Source organism: Hyperolius riggenbachi, chromosome 2, assembly GCF_040937935.1.
Source record: "Hyperolius riggenbachi isolate aHypRig1 chromosome 2, aHypRig1.pri, whole genome shotgun sequence".
NCBI lineage: Eukaryota > Metazoa > Chordata > Amphibia > Anura > Hyperoliidae > Hyperolius > Hyperolius riggenbachi.
Genome location: NC_090647.1, coordinates 364,829,300 through 364,848,429, shown reverse-complemented (window position 1 = coordinate 364,848,429; position 19,130 = coordinate 364,829,300). Strand labels below are relative to the sequence as shown.

Below are 19,130 nucleotides of genomic sequence, written 5' to 3'. Positions count from 1 at the left end.
TAGTGTATGGCTCTCATACTACATGGAATGGGGTAAAATTGATCTGTGATCTTGCCTTTTCCAAAGACTTTTATCTCAAGTGTGTATGTAGCATTAGAGTGCGGCTATTACATGGGGAAACCTAAAACACCATGTAGTAGGTAAATCGGGGTAGTATAATAGCAACAAGGTATAAAGGATCAGGGCCCTTTTCCACTATGAAACGCGATTGCGATCACGATTCCAATCGCGTTTCAATTTCCACCATGCGATTGCGATTGCGATTGAGCTACTATACTCATTATAGTCCAGCTCAATCGCATACAAAACGCGGCAGGACGACGATTGCGCTTTGACCAAAATCGCATCGCAATCTGATCGCACTAATGGAAATTGCTGCTGCAGTTTCCATTAGTTTAATGTACCTTGCGATTTGCGATCAGAAGCAAATCGCAGGCTAGTGGAAAAAGGCCCTAAGGGTAATAGTAAAAAAGTGACTCTTACCAGCAAGGGGTCCAATATCAGCTTGGCACCTCTGTGCTGGTGTGTCCGAGTGAGCGTCCTAAATAGGTTAGCCGGAAGCCAATAATTCAATTAATGGTGATCACTGCCCCAGCCCCACAATCACCATTAATTGAATTAATGCACAGATACAGTTATTATAAATTTTTTATATAAACACATACACACAATTAGACCTTTTGCCACCAGTTATAAATGCTTATGTTTTGGTCATACAAGGTATTGTTTTCACCTAGATTACTATATATATATATATATATATATATATATATATATATATATATATATATATATATATATATATATATATATATATATATATATATATATATATATATATATATATATATATATATATATATATATTTATCCCACTATTGCACAATTGCCCCATTACCTTTAATATATTATATATGTTACCTATCCCAATCCTAGCATCCCCATATATACGCATGTCCCACCATACTACCTCACATTTATGACACAGTAATAACACACAGCAATCTGATTATGCTTTTTGTCTGTCAATTTCAGTGTGATACTCCTGTTTATTGCCTGATGAAGCGGGACTATGCCCGTGAAACGCATTGCCAGTTGTTTCTAGGAGTATGTGAATAAATTGTGACTACCTTAATCGACAGCGTCTTGTCTGTTTTGGAGTGGCTGGTCCACCACCGTCTCCTGAACGTTTTAAACAATTTTAGCATATTTTATCCTTGTGGCTCCTCTGTACTTCTGTACATAACACTGCAGGGTGGCCATTTGAGTATGCCTTTAGTGGCTGCAACTCTTGAGCGCTTTAAGTTCAACAAGAGAAAAGCGCTATTCAAATGTTAGGATTATTATTATCTGCAGAGATCTTTGATCTCAGTAAGTTGAAAACCTGTTACATCTTCTACTTTGAGGGTAATTAGCATCATCATATTGACGTGTGCATACATTTCCTTTAACCTTATATTTCTAAGTATCGTCTGTCTTTGGACCTGTGGTCCAAGTAAGCTAATTTTTATGCCTTATGTGTCTTCCCATGCAAACACAAAGTTTTTCTATACTCCATGTACAGTACGTGTCTGGCAACATGTCTGCAACAGTTTTTTTTTTATTTTCATCCATGTTTAGGATGGCTTAACAGAACCAGTGAGAATGTGCTGATCCCTTGCATGGGTCCAGCTTTCCTGTCCACCTCCTTCATATATACAGATTTAGTGCAATGGGAGGCACTGATAATATCATGGGGCAGCAATGTTTCTGTCTGTAAAAGTATCCCTATACTTGAAATAAGTGGTTTTTAGACAAAGGTCTAGGAAGGTGCATACTTGGGCAGAATAGTCAGAATGGTCAGCATACTCTTCTACTGCTCAAGGTGTGATCACGTTTCAAGCTATTCCACACAGTCTCAGTTGCTTCAACAGAAAGTATGCTTGTAAACAGGGATGTGACATTGTAGGACTCAGTAGTCTCCTCTGTTCCTAAACTGAATCCACCGACCTTTTTAACAAATTCTTTAAAGGATACCTGTACATGACGAGTGACATGATGACATAGATATGGGTATGTACAGTGCCTAGCACACAAATAACTAGGCTGTGTTCCTTTTTTTCTTTCTCTGCCTGAAAGAGTTAAATATCAGGTATGTAAGTGGCTGACTCAGTCCTGATTCAGGAAGTGACTACAGTGTGACCCTCACTGAGAATAAATTCCAACTATAAAACACTTTCCTAGCAGAAAATGGCTTCTGAGAGTATGAAAGACATAAAAAGGGTCAATAGTTCATAGATTTTAGCTCTGGCATACTTCAATGAATGTGTCATTGAGCAAAAACAATAAAACAGTTAAAACTTAAAAAGTAGATTTAAACATAAAATAAAACTAATATCTCAGTCATTTTTAGGGGAAGGAAGATGGATACAATCGTTCATTTCAGTAGTTTATTTTTGCTTCGGGTGTCCTTTAACTGTAGGCTAAAGTAAGTGGGTTACCCCTACTTAGAACATCATGTAGGGCTGTGGAGTTGGTACAAAATTCATCCGATGACTCAGTGTGTGAAACCACTGACTTTGACTCCAGGTATTCAAAAATTGCTCCCACTCCACAGTCCTGGTAGGGCCAGAATTGGGTTTGGCACAATACATAACTCAAGAAGATGACCTGTGTAGAGAGGTGCACAAGCATGCAGTTACAAGCAGAGAACAGGAGCAGCAATTTTGCAGTTTTGCATTCTTCCTCTCTCACTCACTACCTCATGGCTTAACCCAGTGTTCTCCCCAGGCTCTTTTAGCCGGGTGCTCCACCCGGCTAGTTTTGGTGAGCTACCGGATGTCTTCGGCTCACCTCCTCCTCTGTTGTAAGCAGAGTTGAGCAGAAAAGCTCCGTCCTTCCATTCTCTCATCTCGCCCCACTCAGCTATTTTTTCATCCTACTCGGCTACTTTTCCATGCCACCTGGCTGGAAAAAATTCCTGGGCAGAACACCGTTAACCTGTATTCATATTACAATTAGAGAACCATGGAAAGGCCAACATAACAAATGAACAACTTTGTAATGTGAACATAACTTTCACTACGTGCCCACTGAAAAAAACTCTTTAATTTCCTTTAATTGTTATTCTTTTACTGACTACAAACTGTTTTGTTGTGAAGTACAGTTTTATGCACAGTTTTTTTTTTTTTTGGGAGGGGGGGGGGGTTGATTGAAAGTTCAGTTGTGCACATGACCTATTTCAAGGCGTACGATTTTGTGCGGAATTACAGCTTTAACAGCATGGTTCTTAAATAATGCCAGCCTAAATCCTTTTAAATAAAGTATGGCTGAAAGTGCATTTCTCACAGGCTGATGGTACAATTCTGCCCTGCTTGACTTTGTAGTAAGAGGAAAAATAGGATAGAAAATTGACTAAGAATGTCATAAAGTCATTTAGAAGGCTAATTTCAGAAACTGTAATGAGTTTGCAAAGTATTTATGATGGTGCCTCAGTGTTATGATTTATATTAAAGTGTTCCGTTGAACGTCAGCCAGAAAAGATGCTTTCAGCAATCGTATTTTCTCTGTTCTTCCAAAGATCTGAGGCATATTTTGAGTTCAAGCCATTGTGCACATTTAGCACTGCTCTTAATTATTCTGCTGAACCATTTCCTATGACTTGCATTATGTTCTGTCACTCATAATGGATTCCATGTGAAGAAACATTAAGAGCAGTCATTATGGACTTCGGAGGAGTCGTCCCTGTAATGACCTTGTATGGGTCATTATATTAAAACTGAACTTTGGCTTCATATTCTGCACTTAGCTTACTTATAGAAGCAGAAAGTCTGCAAGTGTACACATTTCGTGCAGACAAATTGGAGTCGGTCTCTGCATAAAAGTACAAAGAACTCCAATACAATTACGGTAAACAAAAAGCCTTCGCTAACAGGTTTTTGAGTCCCTTAATATTATACCTGAAACAGTTATCTAGGTCTATTGCAATAAAAATGCAAAGAGCCAATATGGAATATGTTTTTGAAATTGGTTTTCAGTATACTGGGGTAGCATGGTAAGTTCCATAACAATAAATGAGTAGAACAGTAATACTATCATACTACACATGGAAGCTAAGAACATTGAAAGCAAGCAGACAAAGTATGTCAAATCCAGTATTGAAGGAATCTGCACACAGGCTTGCTGGAACTAAATGCAAACTTTTATTGTCCTTTCACACACCCATGCAATAATATCTGACCGAAAGGGCTGTTGACCCACTAAACAGGTGTCTGGGAACCCTGCAGCTACCTGCATTATGAACTGAACTCTACAGCATTTTTGACCTAGAGGCCTGTTCCATACACAGGCTTGTCCTATGCTTGCATCATTACCATCTTTGCATTAAGCTACAATCTTGCTTGCTTGTACAGCTTATTGATGTTGCTGCTTTTTTGTGAAACTTTACCATATACATACATATATCAAGCTGGAACTATATGGTTTCCCTGAAGGGTATATGACAAACTAAACTGTCACCACAACTACCGACATCTGCGATTGGGATCATCGGTGGACTATGTAGTTGTAATTGATTACAGCCCTACAATTTTATTGAAGTGTCATAGGGCCACAAGTTTTGGACTCTTTGCTGTAGCTGATTATATCAGCCATCTTTAGGCCTAGGAGTGAGTGTCGTATCTGGACGTAGGGGACTGCAGCCCCTTTTGTCTCGATTTGTCTCTGGAGTCAGTTGGTTCATATACATCCTATTATGCATTTTTGTATTGGCTTTTAGATTTAATATTTAAGTCAGTAGGTTATTTATGTCTTTGGATTAAATAAAAAAAAATTTCATTTTTTTCACATGCACCCAATAGTCAATTCTTCATTTGTAAAATAATCTGACTTGTGTATAAATTGACGCCTATACTTTTTATTTATACGTCTAGAAATTCAGGTCTGACTCGCTAGTCTAGTATATACAGTATTTGCTAAATTATATTATGCTACTTGTACTCCTATGGGAGTACTTTATGCTACCTTTCACAATGTTTATTCATTGACTCAACTGTATGTACTATACCTTATGCATTAATTAAAAAAAAGTGTTACAAAAAAAATTTGCATTTATTTCCAGCAAGCCTGTGTGCGAATTCCTCCTTCGATACTGGATTTATGGTGCCTAGGAATCCAGCACCAGCATCCACGCACTTGGGTGTGTGCGGTTCTTTCTTGCGTACAAAGTACTGCAAATAGCCACTGTGGTGTACAGCACTGTTGTGTCGAAAGACACATTCCTTTCTGCAGTACCTACTGCAAGGAAAGTACCTGAAGTCACAATGGATATCCCACATGTTCAGCTGTGGCATATTGCAACACAAAAGTGTGAAACTATTGAATAAAAAGACTTCATTTTTATGACATTGTTTTAAACAAATCGTAATGTATCATAGTCTGGATATAGCCTGGTTTGAGAGCACAGGAAGTTCCTCCTATCTAGTCTAGCTTGAAAGAACATAAAACTCCTCCCATCTAGCCTAGCTTGAGAGCACAGGAAGCCCCTTCCATCTAGCCTAGCTTGAGGAGCACAGGAAGCCCCTTCCATCTAGCCTAGCTTGAGGAACACAGGAAGCCCCTTCCATCTAGCCTAGCTTGAGAACACACAAAGCCCCTTCCATCTAGCCTAGCTTGAGAGCACAGAAAGCCCCTTCCATCTAGCCTAGCTTGAGGAACACAGGAAGCCCCTTCCATCTACCCTAACTTGAGAGCACAGAAAGCCCCTTCCATCTACCCTAACTTGAGAGCACAGAAAGCCCCTTCCATCTAGCCTAGCTGGAGGAGCACAGAAAGCCCCTTCCATCTAGCCTAGCTTGAGAACACAGAAAGCCCCTTCCATCTAGCCTAGCTTGAGAGCACAGAAAGCCCCTTCCATCTAGCCTAGCTTGAGGAGCACAGGAAGCCCCTTCCATCTAGCCTAGCTTGAGAGCACAGAAAGCCCCTTCCATCTACCCTAACTTGAGAGCACAGAAAGCCCCTTCCATCTAGCCTAGCTGGAGGAGCACAGAAAGCCCCTTCCATCTAGCCTAGCTTGAGAGCACAGAAAGCCCCTTCCATCTAGCCTAGCTGGAGGAGCACAGGAAGCCCCTTCCATCTAGCCTAGCTTGAGGAGCACAGGAAGCCCCTTCCATCTAGCCTAGCTTGAGGAACACAGGAAGCCCCTTCCATCTAGCCTAGCTTGAGCGCACAGAAAGCCCCTTCCATCTAGCCTAGCTTGAGGAGCACAGGAAGCCCCTTCCATCTAGCCTAGCTTGAGAGCACAGAAAGCCCCTTTCATCTACCCTAACTTGAGAGCACAGAAAGCCCCTTCCATCTACCCTAACTTGAGAGCACAGAAAGCCCCTTCCATCTACCCTAGCTGGAGGAGCACAGAAAGCCCCTTCCATCTAGCCTAGCTTGAGAACACAAAGCCCCTTCCATCTACCCTAACTTGAGAGCACAGAAAGCCCCTTCCATCTAGCCTAGCTGGAGGAGCACAGAAAGCCCCTTCCATCTAGCCTAGCTTGAGAGCACAGAAAGCCCCTTCCATCTAGCCTAGCTTGAGGAGCACAGGAAGCGCCTTCCATCTAGCCTAGCTTGAGGAGCACAGGAAGCCCCTTCCATCTGCCTAGCTTGAGGAGCACAGAAAGCCTCTTCTATCTAGCCTAGCTTGAGAGCACAGGAAGCCCCTTCCATCTAGCCTAGCTTGAGGAGCGCAGAAAGCCCCTTCCATCTAGCCTAGCTTGAGAGCGCAGAAAGCCCCTTCCATCTAGCCTAGCTTGAGAGCACAGAAAGCCTCTTCTATCTAGCCTAGCTTGAGGGGCATAGAAGGCCCCTTCCATCTAGCCTAGCTTGAGAGCACAGGAAGCCCCTTCCATCTAGCCTAGCTTGAGAGCACAGGAAGCCGCTTCCATCTAGCCTAGCTTGAGGAACACAGAAAGCCCCTTCCATCTAGCCTAGTTTGAGGAGCACAGAAAGCTCATGGAGACCTCACAGACTTAAAAGTTCTTAAAAAAGCTTTTTTTTAAGAATTGAGATGTTGAGAAATCATTTTTATACAATATATGCAATTGTAGATTAGGTAATTAAAGCCAATTAAATAATATTGCTTTAAGTTTCCCTCCAGTTCCAATACCCAGTAGCAATAATGTGCCATATGCAAAAACGTATGGTGCCTTATATCCTATTGCCATTCACATTTGCTGCGCAGAGCAGCTCACAAGCAATTTCCAGGGACTGTAATAGCCGCAGCACAAGACAGAGATGAGTACAATTCAATGAATTATGAATGTTTCATGTACATGAAATTAGAATAAGTAAAGTAGCTAAGGAATGATGGAGAGTTAAAAGAGCTGTTAGTCTAAATTCTTTCTGATGAATAGCATATTTTTCTTATTACAATGTTGGCAACCGAGGATAAAATGTGAGATACTAAAATGAACAGTTTGTTTACATGCAAAATCTTGCAGATAAACATGGACAGGAGAACAAGACAGGACAATAGACTTATTCAGCAATATGAGAGGCTGGTGTGTAAGATTATTTGGAATGCCTGAAGAACCAAACCTCATCCTTGCCCACTACAGTGTATTGTTTAAAACAAAACCTGTGAGTTTTGCTGTAGGGAAAAATCAGATACTTACCCCTGGTAGGAAGCTTCCGGATCTGGCATTAGTCTAGTTTAGGGAACCCAGCAGGAAACCTCATAGGGAACAGTTCTCCAATCACCTCACCCTCTACATCACACAGTGTTGGAATTGTCCGAATAATGTGGGCATAGTTTACTACAACATATCTAAGTATCTAGCAGTTCAAGTGGGTGCTGTCCTCACAATCACATTAGCAGAATTTCCCTATGGGATTTTCTGCTGGGTCCCCTAAACTAGACTTTAGCCCTGGATCCTCCAGAAGCTTCCCCCTTCCTTCTCCACCAGGCCATTCCAGCACTGGGATCCCCGAAGCTCGTGTCCATAATCCGGTATGAGAATGATCATAGCCTTACTTTGCAGATGCAGGACCATGTTCACTAGTCGATTCGGCTCTGTGCTAGTCCACACGTGCGAACCGCATGCATAGTGCAACCGAGCTTCGCCAACAAACTCTTGTTTATCGTTAATGAAAAGCATAGGTGAATGTTTGGAAAGAATTCATTCACAATTATGGACCACTTGCTGGTCAGCTAAAACATTAAAACCACCTACCTAATAATGTGTAGGTCTGCCATATACCACCAAATCACTTATTACCCTGAGGTATAGATGTCGTAAGACCTTTAAAGGTGGTTTTTGGTATCTGGCACCTGGCCTTTAGCAGTATGTCCTTTCATCTAGTGGTCATAGGATGAATATGGAGGCTGCCATATTAATTTTCTTTTTTAGCAATGCCATTTCTCTAGCTGTTGAGCTGATTTTCTTTCACCAATACTTTTTGTCGTCCTGAGCATTCTTTATAAGCATGTCCAAACAGTCAGTGTTTGTGTTTTTCTGTGACTTAAGTTTGACCACATAGCCTGCATGCCAGTTTTAGGTGTGTCATTCAGACGCTAATGAAACCAGAAAGATTTAAGGGGCCCCATACACCTAACCATTTTCCCACCGATATACAGCAGATTCGATAACTGTGATCGAATCTGCTGTGAAATCGTTGCGCAAACGCTGACAGAACAATCGATTTCCGTCCGAAATCAATCGTTCCCGTCGATCGGTCTGTGCGGAAGATTTTGCCCGATCGCCGGCGGGTCGGGAGTGCGTCGATAGCGGCGTTCGAATGTCCGACGACCGACGCTAGCGGCAATACATTACCTGCTCCGCCAGCGCATATTCCCTCTGTCCCCGCTGCTCCTCCTCTGGGTTCCGGCTGGCTTCACCTACTTCCTGTCCCGACAGGAAGTTTAAACGGTAGAGCGCCCTCTACTGTTTAAACTTCCCCGGACAGAAAGAAGTAAAGCCAGCCAGAGCCCGGAGCCCAGCAGGAGAAGGAGCAGGGAGGACTGAGGGGGACTCGCGTGGCCGCAGCAGCTCAACAGATTATGATCGGTTTTGTGCTGGAATCTATTCACAATCTGTTTGCAGTAAAGGCAGCCATACGATCCCTCTCTGATCAGACTCGATCAGAGAGGGATCTATCTGTTGGTCATTCTGATGGCAAATCGACCAGTGAATGGCCACCTTAAGGCATTTTAGTAGTTGCCTTTTGTTTTGAAAAAAAATAAAAATAAAATGGCCTCTATATCTCCCCCATTACTTACTAAAGAATCGCCTGAAGCACTGTGAATGGTAAGGCAGGGCTACATTGATTGGACTTCTGGGGAGATCTGGGGAATTAAATAAACCAAATCAGATCTAACATTGGTCAGATATAGAAGAAGGCTAGTTTATGTGTGTATGCGATTTTTCAATTGTTTTCCCAATTGGATATCTATCAAAAATGAATTGAAAGGACACATACATAGAACGATACCCAGTATTTCAATCTATATTTTTCAGCTTATCCGATCTGCTTCTGATCAAGAAAGATTGATTTTGAGCTAGGAACAGTTGCTGACAACTCAGTCTACATTGGTCTGGGAAATGTTTAGTCTGCTCTGTGTGCCACTGTCACTGAACATTATAGTTCAGAAATAATTATGATGCACATCTGAATTTCCCTGGTTCTAGGGTTATTTGATTCTGAGTTGCTGTACTTCTGCATGCTCATGCTATCGATGCATTTTTTTTAAACTCAAATGTTCCCTAAAATACTAAACTGTGCTACAAGTTGTATTTATTACTGCACATAATATTCAGCGTTTGTCAAGTAAGTTAGGTCATTCAAAACCTGATCCTTGCACTTACGTGGATGGATAAATAAATAGTTTGTGTGTGTAAATTGTAGTATCTTTATTTACAATATATAACTAGAACCTAGAAAACCTAGGAGAACTGATGGGAATGTTTTTTTTTTGTGTCCGTAATATTCTTCACCATGCTGTCAGGCTCTGCATATACAACTCTGTGCTCAATTTTGTCGCCTAACAACACCGCTTAGCTGAGAGGAATTTTCAGTATGACAGGAGGTCAAAAGTGTAATAATCCAAGGGATGCAGCCTACTAACAGCTTGTGCTCTAAATGACCAAGTATTTCTGCAGCAAAATAGGGGGAAAAAATAGAAGCAAGGTTAAAAATATCATTCTAAATGAACTGTATTAAATAAAGCTGTCAAGCTGTAATATATCTCCTGGCAGCTGTAGTTTGTGAATCTTTTTACATGGTACAATAAATGGTATCATCCTGGTTTAAAACTTCTTGCTTTTTACATGTGTGTGCTCTATATTATTATTATTACTACCTTCCAATGGTTGTAAATATTAGCTATATTTAACCACTTCACAATACCAGGACAACATATCTGCATCCAAAGAGACCTCCTCTAAGGCTTTGTTTACTTGCAGGATGGATCTCAGTCAGGGCCACCCCTCCCGAGAATCTAGCATGTGTCCTGCAGCAACTGATCTGCCTGCTGCATCATGTGGGCTATACGCAGGCCAAGACCAGTGTTTTCCTACACACTCCACCCGCTTCCTGGCCTTACTCCCATCTCCAGACCAACAAAACGTGCCGTTAGCCTGTAGGTTAGTGACGCCTCCGTACAGACTCTGCCCTGAACTTTTGCCTGAGTGATCAGGTCCAGATCCCTACCAGGTAACTATCTTAATATATTGTATGAGGATGAACAGGTTTGGGACCGCCACGACACTGCACTTGTGGCTTCTAAAGCCTGATGCAGCACAATTTTAACGCCACTGGCTCCTGTGCATGGGACATGATCGCGAGTCCCCCGCTGGCACAAAACTCAGCTGTCTAAAGACAGTCGAGTTCCGTACTTCAGTCAGGAACTGATTTCATTGACTCCTGAGCCCCGGATCACAGTGATCAGGAAGTGAATAAAGGAAAAAACTGCTCTGGTACTTAAAGTGTAGACGGAGCATTAAAGTTACTGTGACCTAATTGGTAAAAAATAGCCTGGTCACCCGGGGGTTGTAAAACCTACGGTCCACAAGTGGTTAAGCCTGAAATAAAAAATAGGTTTTACTCACATGGGGCTTCTACCAGTCCTGTGCCCTCAGTCACGATTGGAGCCTCCTGTCTCCCGCCGCAAGCTAGTTTAGTCTTAAGCCGACTAGTGCTTGTGGGCAAAAATTAAACTAGCTGGCAGCGGGGGACCGGAGGATCCGTGAGTGACTGCAAGGGTACCAGAAAGCTGCTGGGGGCTGGTAGAAGCCCCAGTTGAGTAAAACATATTTTTTTTTATTTTCCCAGGCTTAAAGGACTTACGAGCTGAAAAAAAAAAAAAGGTAATTACCTTAGTGCACTATAAGAGCTCTGCGTAGACGATCTGTGCCTCCCTTGTACTTTCCAGATCCTCTGTTATCTTAATCCTCTTATCATTACAGGCCCCGACCCAGCCCAGGGTCGCCTTATCTCTGGGCGCTACAATCGCTGCTTTAATATCCCTCTGCCTGCTTAGCTCAAAGAGACGTTGCTGCGTAGGATCGCAGCCCATCGTCACTCCGCACACTGAGTCATAAATCATGTGGGCGGTCATGTGGTGACGCCCACATGATTTATGACTCAGTGTGCGGAGCGACCCTGGGCTGGGTCGGGGCCTGTAATGATAAGAGGATTAAGATAACAGAGGGTCTGGAAAGTACAAGGGAGGCACAGATCGTCTACACAGAGCTCTAATAGTGCACTAAGGTAATTCATTTTTTTTTTTATTTCAGCTCGTAAGTTCTTTAAAGCATATTTATGCTTTGTGATAATCGGGATCAATAGTCAAATGTAGTTTTTGATTTTAATCTACAGTAACAGTAGCACCTTTTCACTATAAAACTATAGTGAAAACTGAGAAATTGTATTTTTCCCCATTTTTTAACTTTACAATATTTTTATTTTAACGTTTGAGAACAAGAATAAGAAATACAGTTAAAAGGAACACGTGATTGACAGGAGTATATGGTAACAAGATGAACATGTGAAGAAAAGTGTACTGATTTTTATTTTTGCAGCAGATTCATATGAACATGTTGCTAGAACAAGAAAAGCTTTACTTCTATTTTTCTACAGAACAAGATTATATGAGAGAGGACTCCTTTAAAATTATATGTGATTTAACATGATCTGCAGAAGACTGTCATTACAAAAAAAGACTACCATGGAAAGCTATAAGGGTGATTGGAGGGACCGCTAGACTACCGAGGAATGCTATAAGTGGGAGGGGAGACCATTAGACTACCAGGGAAAGCTGTCAGAGGGGTTGGAAGGACCACTAGACTACCAGAGAAAGATAAAAGGGGTAAGATGGTGCCACAAGTGGATAGTGTACTGATTAAGGGCACTGCCTCTGACATAGATCAGTGTTAGAATCCTGGCTGAAGCCCATATCTATTCCTTATAGAGCCCTTGGGCAAGACTCCCAATTGAGCCAACCCTTTGTGTCCAACAGAAGAAAATCCATATGCAAATATTAGCATTATTAGTACTAGAGTACCAGGGAAAAAACATTGAGGGGAGGAAGACCACTAGACAGCAGGGAAAAGATATAAGTAAGGACTTCGATGAGACACTGAGAAGCCAACACATTTTGTCACTGTTCTAATCAGGGCAAGCTATAAGAAAAAGGTGGAGACTACTCGACTACAAGGGTAAAGCGTTAGGCCCCGTTTACATTACAAACGCGGATGGCCCTGCGTTCGGAACGCAATGCGTACAAACGCACGCCATCCGCGTTTGTATGCTTTGTGTGGCTGATCCCATGCACTGAAAGTGGATGGGACAGCCGCGCGTTTTTGGAAAAAATGCGCGCAGCATGCGTTCCCGCACCACATGCAGTGTGAACATCAGACAGTGCACTCTATGCACTGTCTGATGTCATGCGTGTCGTCCTCGTGCACGCGTTCCGAAAACGCGGCTGGAATCGCGTGCAGTGTGAACGAGGCCTAAGGGTGTTACCATTAGACTGCCAGGGAAAATAAAGGGGGCACAGCACGAGGCTACCATAAGGGACACACAGCACAGGGCTACTGTAAGGGAGGACAACATAAGGGACTCTATAGCAGACACGATTAACCCCCCTGGCGGTTTAATTCCCGCGGCTGCATGTAGCTAGCCTAGCGCTAGCTACATGCTTCCCCTCTCCCTGCGGCATCCCCCCGTATGGTCCGATCGCCGCCAGCGCCGCTTGCCCATAAGGAAACCCCGTTCTGAACGGGATTTCCTTGAGGGCTTCCCTCGTTGCCATGGCGACGAACGGAGTGACGTCATCGACGACCCGATCCACCCCATAGCGCAGCCTGGCGGCGATTGGCAAGGGGTATGCGGGGGGGCCTGTATCCGCAGCGCATCGGCGGCGGGCTGCGGCGATCAGACCAAACACGCAGCTAGCAAAGTGCTAGCTGCGTATTTGAAAAAAAAATTATGTAAATCGGCCCAGTAGGGCCTGAGCGGCACCCTCCGGCTGCTTACCCCATGTGACACACGGGATTACTGCTAAGGAGGTTAATGGGAGCTCTAAAAAGAGACCTGTGGAATGGGGACACACATACTGGCAGCATAATAAATGTATATTGGCCATAATCTATGATTTCTTTTCTTTTGCTGTGTTAATTACATATAGCTTAATGAAGCTTGACATGCAAGACAAAAACGTTTTCATGGCTAAGACGGTCTCAAAGCTGTGCATTGAATGGCTTCCATAAAATAGTGTTGCACATAGGCCTGATTTCCTATTTGTGCTTAGATTAATTAGTGGACCACAGTGATCATCTAGTGATGTTCTGTCAGTTTTCTTTTTATTTGCTCAATGTTGTAATGTAAAATCTCAGTCTTGGTATTGACATTGCTTTTAAGGGACAATAAATGTGTTTCTAGGGTTGGATGGAGGACTCAAGATAAGGTCACAGTAATTGCTGCCTTCTGGTTTGTTTATTTTGTTGAATTTAGTTACAATATAATTGTATTGGAAAATCCACTGGTGCACAGCAATTACCCTGCCGTAACTGAATCGCCTCTCGACTCCCACAGTTTAATAGCAGCTAGCAGATTGTAGTTTTTTGTCTTATGGACATGTATAAGCAGTGCTTTATTATATAGTGATCTAAAATCCTCTTCTGGCACAGATTAGGTTCTGATGCTTCTTCCTAACCATGTAACATAACATGTATTTGGTTGCATCAGTTCATTTTCAGCAAGGTATTTTCTCTATAGACTTTGTCATTGACATATGTCAGTGGTGGAGACATTGCCCTTGGCTGATGTCTGTTGCTTCCGGCTGTTGTTTAAATTGCGATTTCTGAAGTGGAGTCAGCCTACTTTATCTTTCTCACTTTCTTATGTAGGTTTTCCATTGTTAGACTTCTCATGCCATAAAAAGGACTTTGAATGTGCACTTGCCAAAGCTTGAAACTTGGGTCTAGGTGCAGATCAACTTAAGTAAGAGGCTAAAAGTGAGGCAGGACTATAGATTCCATATATCCGTATTTAGTACCGATCATATGCTCCTCTAAAACACCATGGGATCAGCTTCATTTTATCTGGAGAAAATTTATATTTTTGAAGTTCTAGGGCAAGCATTATTTTACCCTAATGTCCTCAATTCAGTATTTGGTTCCCACCCAGCATTAACTTTTTTTTTTTTACTCCCAGACTACTTCGCATGAATTACATAGAAGGATGTTCCCATGTTGTTTGTTTATTTTTTTAATAGCATTTTTAGACTAAAGATTTTCTTATTATATATAATCAGCGCAGAATCCAAAAACAGAAGACCAGTCTTGAACAAAGAATAAGAGCAGGCAAATCTCCCTTTCCTCAGACTAGCAGATCAGATAGGCAGGTGGGAAATATGGCGGGAAAGTAGTCTGTAACGCTGTTGCTGCTGGATTACAAACTCCAACATGTTACTAGAGTTTGCATTTAGAAGTAATGTTTACTAAAGGTTTTATAGTTTTCTCCAAAAACAAGCTTTAAGTACAATCGAGCTAAAACTGCTCCGTACAAGGGATGAGTGTACAAATAAATAGGCTGTGCTTTGCATGCCTTTTCTTATAGACTAGTGACTTTGACCGTTTAAAAACGGGCTAGGTCTGTCCCGCATGCGCGCGCGCGCACGACGCACACACTCTTCTGGCCCGTCCTCCTCCGCCTCTCGCCAGTGTCTCTGCGTCCCTGCACATACGCAGTGCACAAAAAGCAGTGACGGACGGACATGGGACGCAGGGACACTTGCCCACTATATATATATATATATATATATATTTTTTTTTTTTTTTTTAAAGGGGGGGGGGCAAGACAGTGTGGATTTGTTTCAACTAAACATTTACTCCCCGTGTGTGGACAGTGCAGGGAAAAAAGCTAGATATAGATTTGAAAAATAAAAACTGGTTTCTAAGCCCTAGGAAATGTACAAAAATTGTTTAATACTGTGGTAAAATACTGTAAAATGAAAATATAGATATACCAGGTCATTGATTAAAATTATCTGACAGCACTTGGTAATTAAACTTAAGGTGGCCATACACTGGTCGATTTGCCATCAGATCGACCAACAGATAGATCCCTCTCTGATCGAATCTGATCAGAGAGGAATCGTATGGCTGCCTTTACTGCAAACAGATTTTGAATCGATTTCAGAATCTGTGAAGCTGCCACTGCCGCCGCCCCCCCCGATCCGGCCTGGCGCGAGTCCCCCGGTCTCCGCTGTCTTCTTCTCCGCGCTCGGCTCCAGCTTCACTTCACTTCCTGTCCGGGGAAGGTTAAACAGTAGAGGGCACTCTACTATTTAAACTTCCTGTCGGGACAGGAAGAAGTGAAGCCTGACGGAGCCCGGCGGAGAAGGAGCAGCGGGGACACGTGCTGGTGGAAGAGGTAATGTATTGCTGCTAGCGTGGTCGTCGAACATTTGAACGCCGCTATCAATGCACTCCCAACCCGCCGGCGATCGAGGGAAATCTTCCGCACGGATGGATTGTCTGGAACGATCAATTTCGGATGGTAATCGATCGTTCGGTCAGCGTTTGTGCAATGATTTCACAGCAGATTCGATCACAGTGATCGAATCTGCTGTATATCAGTGTGAAAATCGTTAGGTGTACGGGTCCCTTTAAGGTGCACACACATCCAATTTTGATTAGCTAATCACTAGCCAATTTTACCACCTCCATGTAGTATGAGGTTAAACCGACCAAATACTATGAACAGGTAAGCACTCATACTTCATCAAAGTGGTAAAGTAGGCCAATGATTGGCCAGTCCAAATTGGATGTGTGTACTGGTTTAATTCCACTGCACATTGTGACAATCATCCATACAGACTGGACAATTAACTCACAATCCTAAAACGGTTTCACAGTCTTCATGTTAGTAAGCAAGCCGATCTGAATACAGTAGGTGGGGTCTACACATGGCAGATTAGATCAGAAAGCAGATTAGGCGTAGGCTATAGAAGATTGTGCAGATGAGTCATATCATATGTAAATTGTGTGTCATTAGGCACCATCAGATCGCTAAAAACCGATATGAACATCTGCTGTTTGTACAGTTCATAGATGCCAGCCAAGAAGTCAATAGGTCATATCCTCGTAGCCGAAATAGCTCAGTTGGGAGAGCGTTAGACTGAAGATCTAAAGGTCCCTGGTTCAATCTCGGGTTTCGGCATGATGTGTTATTCAAAACTCACTTTTTCCAACAAGCATATGATCTAACTTAACCTCCCTAGCGTTCTGGACAAGCTGAGCTCGTCCAGATACACTAGAGGGCACCACTCAGGCCCTGCTGGGCCGATTTTGATCATTCTTTTTTTCAAACACGCAGCTAGCACTTTGATAGCTGCGTGTTTGCTCCGATCGCCGCTGATGCGCCGCTACCCACCGCAGAGTAGCCCCCTCCCCCGAGACCCCGTGCGCAGCCTGGCCAATCAGTGCCAGGCAGCGCTGAGGGCTGGATCGGGACTCCCTATGATGCCGATGACGTCATTCCGTTCGTCGCCATGGCGACGGGGAAAGCCCTGCAGGAAATCTCGTTCAGAACGGGATTTCCTGACGGCCATCATCGCCGGCGGCGATCGGAAGGGTGGGTGGGATTCGGCTGGGAGGGGTATCATGTAGCTAGCGCTAGGCTAGCTACATGATCATGTCCAATCGGGATTCAATTCGATTCAATTTGCCGTTGTTTTGCAATTGCAAATTGAATCAAATCAAATCCCGATCAGACATGTTGGATTGAAACGAATCGGACAAAAAAATTGTATGGCGTACAATTGGCTTTAGGCCATTCCCCTTCAATCTCTCAAGTTTTACTCCTTACTAGATAACCTTAACAGGCACTATGCTTGTATGTATACCGCATACCTCTCCACCTCTTGGTCCCCCCCCCCCTCCCCATTCCTTTAGATTGTAAGCTTGCAAGGGCAGGACTCTCTCACCTGCATGTGTCTTTTGCTGTTCATTTCATAGCTTGCACTCTGTTATGTTTTATTCATCATGTTACATCTGTAACCACCAGTTCTGTATTTAGTACCAATGACCATATTTGATGTATATCATTGAGCCTTAATCCCAACAAGTTGGTCTGCTCTGATAGTATATTATGTCTTAAATGTAATTTGGCTGGTGATCCAGGAAGCTACTTCTCTAAGGCACCAGAAAAGGAGGCCTCAATGCCTGGAGACACTGTGCAGAGTAGTGTGATGTGGATGTTGCACCGAGACGCCTTCTAGTTTAGTCCAGCATACCAAGGTTTCTCAAAAGTCAATTTTATTACACAAATGCAGCCAAGCTTTCATAGCTGCTGCTCCACTTGCAGGAATGGCAGTTAGTTACGGTAACTCTTTGCTATTTTTTTTAACTCTTATAATGAAACAGTAATTAGATTTCATACTACTGTCCACCTCTAATTACCCACCCTTATATGACATGTATTATTCAGTAGAGTATTTATAGTAGGGTGCTTTATAAAATGTAATTTAAAAAAGGAATAGATATGGTAACCTTCATTCCTCTTTACATGTTTCTTGTAATGGCACTAAGCTATTCCACATCCAGTATAAATGTCTCTCACTCTGCAACTATATTGCCTTTGGCTCTATTTAATTCTGAAGGGGCTGTAGACGTTGGTGCATATAGTGATAAATATGTGATTTTGAGCCAGGTTTCAATGGGATATGTGCCCAAACCACAGATATACAGGATTCTCGTCTAGTCCAGCTATTTTACACTAATGGGCATGTTACGAATAGTACTCAGAGTGTGGGAAAAAATATATTCAAAGCAAATCCAGGAGTACAGGTGCTGTAGTTATTTGAGACTTAGTATTGTATTCAAGACATACCACATCTAGGCTTCAGTTTTAGGTGTGGCTGCTTTTTTTTTCTTGAAGATGAAAGAGCATCTTCATGTAAAATCTAATTGTAATAATGTTTTACTTATTTTTGATCTGAAAAAAAGTTTGTCTAAATGGCTCTGCCTGTATAGATTCTTCATTTTTGTGTGTGTCATGGACATTGTTGTACAAAGGCCAATACAGAACTTAAAGGGACACTAAAGCGAAAAAAAAAAATTAAGATATGATTTGTATTTGTAGTACAGCTAAGAAATAAAGCATTACGAGCAGAGACATAAGTCTAACATTTGTTTCCAGTACAGAAAGAGTTAAGAAACTCCAGTTGTTATCTATGCAAATAGCCATTGAGTTCTAGGACTTTGAAAGTCCCAGAGAGCTCTGACTTCTGATTAGGTTATCTCAGCAGTATTGTGTTTTTATTTTGCAGAGAATAGTTCAGGACATGTCAAAAGTTCACTGCCTGTTCTGTAAAAACATTTTAGAATACTGAGTAATGTGTAAATTGCACATATTAGAGAATGATACAATGTTATATAAAAAAAAAAAGCTGTGTAACTGAAAATAAAAATATATGACAATACTTTTTGGGGTTCTTTTCCGTTAGCCGGGCGCATCCACTAGGTGGCGATAAAACTCCACCAGAGTTGCATCTTTCCCTACTATCCATGGCGGCCTGAAGGGGGAATAGTAATTAATGCCACCTGGCGGTTGCGCCCGGCTAACGGAATAGTACCTTTTTTTGCTACCAATGTTGTAGT

General features: G+C 42.4%; 1 protein-coding gene and 1 non-coding gene across 6 annotated transcripts in view; both read left to right on the top strand.

The window, feature by feature from the left end:
- Positions 1-19,130, top strand: part of MAGI3 (membrane associated guanylate kinase, WW and PDZ domain containing 3) — a 506,679-nt gene that overhangs the window by 158,493 nt on the left and 329,056 nt on the right. The window lies entirely within an intron of this gene.
- Positions 16,617-16,689, top strand: TRNAF-GAA (transfer RNA phenylalanine (anticodon GAA)). Its single transcript has one exon. It is a non-coding gene; the product is annotated as a tRNA-Phe (tRNA).